The sequence below is a fragment of the Nyctereutes procyonoides genome, unplaced genomic scaffold (assembly GCF_905146905.1).
Source record: "Nyctereutes procyonoides isolate TBG_1078 unplaced genomic scaffold, NYPRO_anot_genome, whole genome shotgun sequence".
NCBI lineage: Eukaryota > Metazoa > Chordata > Mammalia > Carnivora > Canidae > Nyctereutes > Nyctereutes procyonoides.
In genome coordinates this window covers 45,591,724-45,601,944 of record NW_026575120.1, presented here as the reverse complement: position 1 = coordinate 45,601,944, position 10,221 = coordinate 45,591,724, and positions in this window count along the sequence as shown.

Here is a 10,221-nt window from a genome sequence, read left to right as displayed (position 1 = left end):
TCTCTTCTGGCCCACGTGACAGTAAATGATGTAGATAATCTGGTTATTCGGACAAGATCCTTGAAAGACATCTCAATTTCCTCCTTTGTTCACATCTTGCCACCCCACCTCCTCACACAATTATCAAGACTTATCGTTGCTATTCATAGTAGCGTTTAATGTTTAGTGAGAACTTATTTTATACCAGGCACTGCTAAGCAGTTCTTTTAATTAGCTTATTGATCTGCTGCCCAAATAGCTCTTGATTCCAACTTGACTGTATTCTTAAAACCATGGACCCCAGTCCTCCTCTTATCTTTTTTTTTTTTTACTGAGTCTTTTCATCCCACTCTTGCCTGCACTATCAGCTTATCTACTGAGATGTCACTGCGATCTCAATAAAATGCCAATTTGATGACATCCTTTTGGTTTAAAAGCTTTCAGTTAGCTTCTATGTAGCAAAAAGCTACATGGAGAATAGAGCTCATTCAAGCACACAGTGCCCTTTCCTCCTCCCTGTCTACTTCCCTGATATAATCTCTTTGTTGACTTTATTAACCCTGCAGGTGAAACTGATATGTGTGAACTTTTCCCTTTTCCCTGGAACTGACAGTCTTCTGAATTTCTACCTCCCTTAAAAACTAACCTTAAATACTAATCCTCAGATCCTTCTTTGTTAGGCTGTTTTTCAACTAATATCACCCCTTTCCACCATGGGAGGAGTATATCTCTCCATCCCACTGTTGTTGAGCGTGGCCATGTGGTGTTGAGCTATGTCTATAGCATCTGGGCAGAAATGACTGTGTGTGAGCTTGGAGCCTGGGTGGGGCTTGGGGCATGGGGTATGGTGTGTTTCCACTCACTGCTCTGAGAGGTTCAAATATCTGGTGTGAGAAAGACATGTCTCAGAAACATGAGAGACACATGGAACAGACCTTAACTTTCTAAAGCCCAGAACTGGCTCCATCAAACCTAGCCACATGGGGCTGGAGAAATAAATAATCATGGTTTTAGGTTACTGTAATATGTGGCATATACTGACTCTTCTGTGTCCTTTCCCCAACCTGGTGAGTGAGGTGTCTCTCCTTTGCATAAGCCCTAGTTCACCATGCTCATAGTTACATAGCACCAATTATATGATATTCATTACTATGTTACTATGTTACTGATCTATTCTCATGCATCGCATTCATCTCTAAGTTCCTTGGGGGTAAATAACATATCCTATATATGTTTCTATGTCAGTGCTTATAACTGCATCCTATGTAAAGAGGTGTTGTAAAAATGCTTATTGAAAAAATTAATGCATGAAAACTTATGTTTCTAATGATACTGATAATTAGAAAGCTTGACTGGCCCTCCCACTCAGAACAACCAAATTTTCTGGATAAAATTGGGAAAAAAATCTATGTTCTAGCAAGGAAATAATGAATCCTAGAAGTTAAAAATAATGAGAAAATTGAGAACTCAGATCAGAACTGGGAAGCCAAATTTTGCCCTGGGAGCAATTGGGAAACTCAGATGACTGACCCATTCCTTTTAAGGGCAAGGTGATGTGACATCTGGAACAGGGACCAACCTGTAAGCCCACCTGAGGGAGAGTCTAAATAGGGACCACTGACTACTGCTGACCTCACACACGGCTCTGCCATCAGTGCAAACATGAGCAAGAACTTTGCGTGTTTGAAATCTTTCTGTTCGGTACAAAGGGAAGGTTCTTCCCTAATGAGTTTATAATGCCAGTCTGTGTTTATACAGCTCCCAATCGTGCTGCACCAGCGGTCCATTACTCTTCAGTTTGTACTTGGATTTGTCTTAGGTTGATATGCCTCCAGGTACAGGGAAGAAGCAAATTCAAGAATCTTGATGGGGAGCAAGTCTTCAACTCCGGTCTCAAAGAATTCCCAAGGATAAATTTCCAAGGCATATAAGCTTATTGTCAAAAATAAATAAATAAATAAATAAATAAATAAATAAATAAATAACACGAAAAAGAGGTTACTGTGTGAACAGAAACAACAGACAGCAGAATTGGACCCATAGGACTTCAGATAATGCAATTATTAAAAACAATATGTTTCTGTTTAGCGTGTTTAAGGGAATAACAGAGGAGGTTTATGAGTGAATGCAGGTGAGAGGGATGAGTGATGTGGGCAGAATAAAGGTGCCTCTGGCAATCCAGATGACCACACTCCCATCGAGTAACTATTTAAAGTAATTCGGATGTATTTTTTGAGATTCTACTCTATGCCTGACAATAGGTTGGGGCAGGAGGAAAGTGGGATTCAGAGGTCATGTTAATGCCATGGGCCACTCACACTGGGTGGCTTTAGTAGATCGGCTGTCACGAGAAACACAGGCTGGAGAGGTATTGGAAGCACTTGGAGCATCTGAAAGCAGTGAAGAGTCTGGGGATTTTCTGTCAATTGTTGGAGACCAGAGTCACTCTGTAAGACTAGTGTACGTGGCTGCCGTGTGGAAGGATGCCAGCGCCAAGCAGCACCGAGGGGCTTGTGCTGTGTCCCAAAGGTGGCTCCTTCCCTGCTTAACTGCAGGCTAGCCTGAGTCAAAGGAGATTTTTCTTTTTAAAGATTTTATTTATTTATGAGAGAGAGAGAGAGAGAGCACAAGGGAGGAAGGACAGAGGGAGAGGGAGAAGCAGGCTCCCACTGAGCCCGATGCAGGACCCCGAGGTCCTGAGCCGAAGGCCAATGCTCAACAAACTGAGCACCCAGGTGCTCCCCAAAGAGTTTTTCTTCTTAAAGGATTTTATTTATTTATTAATGAGAGACAGAGAGAGAGACACAGGCAGAGGTTCCCTGCAGGGAGCCTGATGTGGGACTCAATCCCTGGACCCCAGGGTCACGACCTGAGCCAAAGGCAGACTCTCCACCGCTGAACCACCCAGGCATCCCCCAAAACGAGATTTTGCAAGACATCTGGGAGCTCAAGTGAAGGCTTCGGCTCACGTTTCATGTGGGAAGACTAGTGAAGTGCACGTGGTTCTGCTGTTACAAGCATGTTGGGGATCTCTGGCTCCTCTTAATCTGCTCCACCCGTGGCTTCAACTTTGGTCCCGTAGATCTGCTGGGGTTCCATGTTTGGCCTCACGACCAAGGGTGCCAGCTTCTCCTGCAGGACCCTGGCATCACCACGTGGGAGGCCTGCAGCAGGTGGGCTCTAGTCCATTCTTGGGGGCCATAGCTTGTCCTAGCCGCCCTCCCCCCACCCCACGTCCTGTCCATCCTTGCTGGCTGCCCCCCATCCTGGCGATGTCAGGTTCCGGCACCAGACAAAAAAGGAGCATCCGTGCGTAGACTGTTTCCAGGTCTCATTGCTGCTGGCGTTCCAATTTCTACAACAAATCCCTCATTGCATGTCACTCCTCCTGGCTCTGCTTCTTCAGTCATACCCTGAATGACAGTACCTGACCTCTTTCCAGTTGTTCAGTGTTTGGGGCACAGAAGACATTGGGTTTTCTGTAGCGACGTAATGAGCTTAGCTCTTTAATTTTTTGCTGAAGCAGAGGGAACTCTGTCGCAGGCAGTGGAGGGCCACGCGGGCTGCAGCATGCTGGGGGCGGGGTGCTCTCCTACAGCACTTCTTACCTGTCTTGGTTCAGGACGCCACGGGGCACCTGGGGGGGGGGGCTCCATCGGTGAAGCATCTACCTTCAGTTTGGGTCATGACCCCAGGGTCATGGGATCAAGCCCATGGTTAGGCTCCCTCTTAGTGGGGAGTCTGCTTCTGCCTCTCCCCCAGCTTGTGTGATCTCTCTCTCAAGTAAATAAATAAAATCTAATAATAATAATAGTAACTGAGGACCCCCGTGAGCTTTTTTTATTCATGTGGTGTCTATTTATTGAAATTTATTGTATTCAAAAGGAAGTCAGAGACACTTAAAAACATGTACTTATTAATTCATTTAAAAAGACCAATCATAAGCCCATAACATGTTAATATAAAAACGTATTTTATGAAGATAACTGTATTTTCCAAAACAAAAATAAATGTAGTACAAAGAGTGGTTTATTTCCCAATCTTTCTTTTGTAAATCTCTTTAACATTTGGCCTACTGGCGATTGGCCAGATTTTCCTGCTTCTGCGTTCCAGCTCTTGTAATGTTGGATGCCAGGTAGCCTCAGGAAAAGACCACCGTGCACCCACGAGAGAGTAAAAGTGGAAAAGACAGATGTCATCTAGGCATTCCTGGGAATAGGGCTGTCGTGGAAAGGTTTTGGGGATCCTCGCGTGTTCCCAGGCTCCACTTGAGGACCACTGGTCTCGTGGGGCAGCTCAAGACTTCTCCTGGTCAAGGTTTAAAGTCGGCGAGTCCCGGTGCTTGCAGCGGGGCTACCTGGCATTTCAGGGGTTGGGGCAGAGGGCGACGCTGAAACGCAAGAAACCTGGTTCCTTATCTTTGCTGCCCGAGCAGGGACTACATTGGTCGTCCTTAGCACCTACCTGTCAGGTGTTTCTGCAATGGGGGACGTCCTCGCTGAGGATGCGCTGGAGGAGTGAGCAGCCAAGGTTTTAATCCTAACACTCGACCCTGAGTCTCAGCAGGAGAATTGCACGAGCCTGTAGAGAAGAGCGAGGACAAGTAAGAGACATGTGGGACGACAGGTGGAGCCGTGAGCACCACAGGGTGACAGAGCAGGATTTGGGTCCCTGCAGACAGGGCTTGGGAACTGCGGAGAGGTCCCTGCCCAGGGAGACGTGGGATCTCCGAGGACGGGGACTGCGCTGTCGCTCATTCGCGCACAGAGACCATGCGTGGCCTCAGCCCGGGGCGCATGCCTCGCAGCCGGTGGGGGATCTGTCCGGCCGGGGATCTGTCTGGCCGCCACGCCGTCTGCTTCTGCAGGGCTGCAGGTGCTCACGGGAGTGCACACACACCCCTTCCTCCCTGTGCCTGCACCTCTCCTGGGCCCAGGCGGGTGTGGGGCTTGCGGGCAACCCTGTGCTCCGTCTGGGTCACGACACAGCCCGAGTTTACTTAAATAAACACTGAGCCCCTTCTTCGGGGTGAGTGTGGAAGGGGACAAAGATCCTGGGCTCAGCCCCCTGCCCCGGGACATCGGCCCCCTCTCGGATCCTGCAGAGGGACCCCAGCGACCTGGCCTCCGGCCTAGTGGCCCCCTGGCCCACTCCCTGCCATCGGACTCAGCAAGCGGAGCGCACAGCAGCCCCGGGAGCCCCTTCTTCTCGCACCGCTCCAGTCTCCCCTTCACCTTCACGGCCCCCCTCAGGCTAAACAACCTAACCTGGTTTGCATTTTAAGAGAGTCTCAGACCACGTATGAAATGCTTCTGCAGGGATCCCTGGGGGACTTAGTGGCAGGGCGTGACCCCAGGGCCCCAGGATCGAGTTCCACGTCGGGCTCCCTGCATGGAGCCTGCTTTTCCCTCTGCCTGTGTCTCGGCCTCTCTCTCTCTCTCTCTCTCTCTCTCTGTGTGTGTGTGTCTCATGGATAAATAAATAAAATCTAAAAATAAAAATAAGAAAAGAAAGAAATGCTTCTGTGACTCCTGGAGTTCGTCCCCTGTCGTAGCAGAAGCATGAAGGGGAAGGCATGTAGCAAAGAAGAATTCGTGCTGGCCAGTGGACCAGCTCACCTCCAAAACATTATTTATTTTTAGTTAAGTGGCCATTTTAAAGTTTGTTTTATTGAGGATACAATATGAATGGCACAGGTGTCTATTTTTCTTGATTTACTTATTTATGTTTAAAGATTTTATTTATTAGAGAGAGAGAGGGTGCGAGCGCGAGTGTGGCTGAGGGGCTGAGGGAGGGGGACCAGGCTCCCCGCTGAGCGGGGCCGGGTCCAGGACCCTGAGATCATGACCTGAGCCCAAGGCAGATGCACAACCGGCGGAGCCACCCGGGTGCCCCTTTCTTGATGTATTCATGTGCCTTTAATAGCTAGGAGAGCTTGCAAATCCGACCATTTATATGTCTGCGTAGGTAGAGCGTGGTGTGGACGTGAGTGTGTGTGTGCACATATGTCTGGGAAAACCCTTGTGCGTTCACACACTCCTCTCGATTCAACACGTGGAGATGTTCCACACACGGAGTCATTGGGTGGCGCCAGCTGGGCTCCTGCCGCGGAATCGCCTCTGGACGTCGTCTGTCTGCAGGTAGCATCGCCTCCCACGTTAGCGGCCGCACAAGTTCAGATTGTCACCTGTGCTTCTGACCTACTAGCTAGCCGTTGGAGGTCCCTGTGACCCAGTCCCCACCCGGCCAGGCTCCCTGTAGTGGACGAGGGCGACTCCCAGAGCTCTGGAAAGCGGTTCACTTACTGGATTGCCAGTTGACTACAGGGATCTAGCCCGGGAATAGCCAGATGGAAGAGACCATGGGGCTGGGCAGGTGGGAAGGGGTCGGCGTCCCTGCCCCCCCAGACCTGCCCCTGTAGCTCCGGGGGCTTCACGGAGGCTTCACGACGTAGGCGAGACTGAATTAAATCTTGGGCCCTTGAGGATTAAGGCAACCAGCAGCCCTTCTCCCCTTCTGGGAGGTGGGAGTGGGGGGAGGCTGAGAGTTCCCACCCTCTAATCAGAAGGCTGGTTTCCCTGGCAACCAGTCGCCTTCCCCCATCATCTGGAGGCTTTAGAAAGAATCATCTCATTAACGTAAGCTTAGGTGGGGTTGAAAGGGGCTTGTCTGGAATCACCAGAGTCTCCGTTCACATTTATGGCTCTTTTATCACTTTGGAAAGTGATAAGAGGGTCTTAGGAGCTGTGTAGGGGGAATGGGATGAAAAGCAAATATACATTTCTTACTATAAATCACAATATCACAGTAGGCACCTGTATGGTCAGGTTATTGGACCACAGTCAATCAACAGATAGGGGAGGGGGAACTCGACTTTCACCAGCCTCTGAAACCGCCTGGTGACTCACATTCTATCCAAGCTGCCTCAACCTAGATTATTTTGTACCTTTCTCAGCTTGCTCGTGGTCTGACTTGAGTTTTCAGAAAACCTTCTTTCCTGTTTTGGACATCTGGTACCCTAATGTGCATCATACACATTCCTAGCTGAGTTTTTTTTTTTTAATTTATTTTCCCAGTGATCTCCTCTGACCCATTATTGAAAACCTAGAAGTATGAAACCAGAAGACATGTTTGAGCAGAAAATTTAACATTATTTAATTTACATGATTTAGGCAATTTACGGACTAAGGCAATGAGAGAGATTACATGAAGAGTCATTTGCTCTCCAGAGACTGAAAAATCTTCCTTTCCTGCCAAAACATTGTGATGAGAATTTTGTGGACTGTCAGAAATAATTTGGACATTAGCTCATGAACTTTTCCTTAATTATATATATTAATATTCAGGGGTTTTAGTATCTCATCGTTTAAAAAGTCAAGGCCATTAAAAGTCCTGTAGCCTTCAAACTCCCGCAACTGAAATTAAAATCAAATTTATATTGACTACTCATCGTAGTTGTATTTCTTACTAATTCTTTCATGTTAACAAAATATTTAAAGTTGCTTCGTGAAGAAGCTGGGAATTTACACTCAGGTTGAAACCAGGGCGGGAGTATCTCAAATTCATATTTTGGAGCCAATTTCCATCAAAGCCACGTGTTTAAAAGTACGAGATGTTGAAAGCAAGAGTTTTTATTTTCAAGTTCATCTATTAATATCTCATTTGAGATGGAAAATACTGAGGAAGGAAGAGATATGTTGGAAGAGGTTGCGTAGTCCCGTTTTGCAGGGCAGTTAAAGTGATGACCTAGTTATTGAATTTGAAAACACAGGCAAGGGAAAGGAAGGACAAACACGTCACAATTTTACCGTGAAAACCAGACCCCCCTCCCCCGTTAATAATATCAGGGAATATTAATTTTCAGTCTCTATGTAACCGCAAACGTTTTTCGGGTAACTGTCAAACCGCACATGAGTCCCTTCTCGGGGGTGACAGATGTGGAATTTCCCAGTTATTTCCATGATCTTTATGAACATCATTTGAGTGGCTGTTGTTAAAGAGAAGAACCCACGCGACCCTGTTAAAAGGGCAGGGCAGGCGTTCTTCAGGGTGACTGTGCCCCGTGGACGGATCGCTCAAATGGGCTTTTTGCCATTAGTGGGAGGAGATTGGGCTCAACTGTGAATCTGAGCAGGGAAAAGTGGCGATTTTTAGCCAAGGAGCAGAGTAGGGAGGTGGGTGGATGAAAATTACTGAGAGCTTGGGGCTAGTCTGGGTACCCCAGCCTGACGGGGCTCCCGGGGCAGGCAGGCCGGAGCAGGACTGCGGCTAGCGTTGGGCTCTGAGCGCCCAGGAGGAGCCCAGCTGACCAGGGGCTCACAGGGGCTGACGGAGGCAGGTCGGGGACCGTGTCCTGGTCCCTGGACCCGGTTCCTCGCGGGGCCACAGCCGACTTTCATTTGAGCATTACTCCTGGGTCGCCTTTTCGAAGGCCCCTTACTGGATACGTATTTGTGCATCACAGAGTTTCACGTGGAGGGTCATTTTTCAGAAGGTGAATAACGGCATCAAAGGGTGTGACGGTTTCAAGGAATGGCCCAATCTCTTTCCCCAAAGCTCCCACCCCCTGAGGTCCTGTGTCCCCTTAACACCGGTTCTACCCGAGTCCCCAGGCTTGGTAGCTTGAAGAGCGGTGGTCTGTTCTTTGGGACCCTGTTGTCCTTTTATTCCTGGTGAGGCCGACATTTCCGCGTGCTTGCTGTTCGGTCACACGGCCTGTAGGGTGTAAGGGTCTGGTGGGCAGAAGGTGCGTCGTTGTTTTGTTTTCTTATTATTATTTTTTTTAATCTGCAGACGTTGGCTCCATGCCCAGCAGCTGTGGGACACTTGATCCTCCGGGAGGGACGGAGGACGTACGTTCATTGTCTCCTTGTGCGTTCTCCGCACTTAGCTGTCGGGGGGCTTTCAATACAGACAAGTCTAATTGTCAAGATGAAGACGTTAAGCCCTTCTGTGGGTGCAAACCCTTGGAGAGGAATGGGGGTTGGTAAAGGAAATCTTCCTAATAACTCAGACTGCCCCCCCACCATCTCCATGGAAACGGAGGCCTTGCCTGAGCTAGCCACGCCCCTGGAAGTGGAGTAGAGAGTAAGAACCATTTCCCTGTCTCACTAAACCATCACTGGGGCCCTGAAAGTTTCATAACATCCCTTTGATGGAAACTGTCTTATAGGGCTGCCTGGGTAGCTCAGCGGTTGAGCACCTGCCTTTGGCCCATGTCGAGACCCCGGGGTCCTGGGATTGAGTCCTGCATCGGGCTCCCTGCACGGAGCCTGCTTCTCCCTCTGCCTGTGTCTCTGCCTCTCCCCCCGCCTCTCTGTGTGTCTCTATGAATAAATAAATAAAATGTTAAAAATAAATTGTCTTGTAATAGAAGGGGTCTTAGAAATTTAGCTTCTTAATGATGGATGCATAACCCCAGGAAGCCGAAAGGAGGGACCTCTGACTTTGGGGTCACCGACCCCTCTAGGAATCACCGGCAACCCGGCTCCCAAAGGAGAGGGCCTCACCCCCTCGGGCTTTCCCAGCCGGCGGGAAGGGCTCTCCTCAGCAGCAACCGGTGCCACAGTGAGAACATTTACAACCTGTCGACAACCACTTCTCCAGAAACTCGGGGATAGTTCGGGTGTCCGTGGAGGCAGTTGCTTTCTTTGTAGCCCTTACTCCCACATGTGTAGGTACGCACCCCACCCCCACATTGGAGGTCTGGGGTCTTCAGGGAGGACTCTCCATCCACTTTTCATTGTTCTGCCAATGTTCTGCCAAGACCCTAAAGACTCTGCTGGAGTCCACCCTAAAAAAATCATCTCAGTATTCAGTTAAAAGTTGCAAATGGCCCCTTTATGGGAGGGACCTGGATAAAAGCAAAGGATAAGGTGGCTTTGCGTGGGGTTGGCGGGGCATCCGGGGGGCCCATGCGGCCCTGCCCTCCCATCCCGGGCTGCTGGTACACGGAAGCCCTCAGCCTCCCCTCGGCTCTCCCGCTCCCTCCCTTCCTGGCCCAGCGGGTGCGCATTTGTGAGGATGCCGCTGGGACATGGAGTCCACTTTCAGCAAAGCTGGAGGAGCTGTGCAAAGGGCCCGGCCCTGGCCACGGTGCTTCTGATGTGTGAACACGCCGGGGGAGCTGAGCATAGGGGCCCTCATGTTAGGTTTTTTTTTTTTTTTTTTTTTTTTTTAATGCAACATGATGGGTTTATAGTTCACATAGTACTTCTCATCGTGGAAATGTTGCTCAGTTAA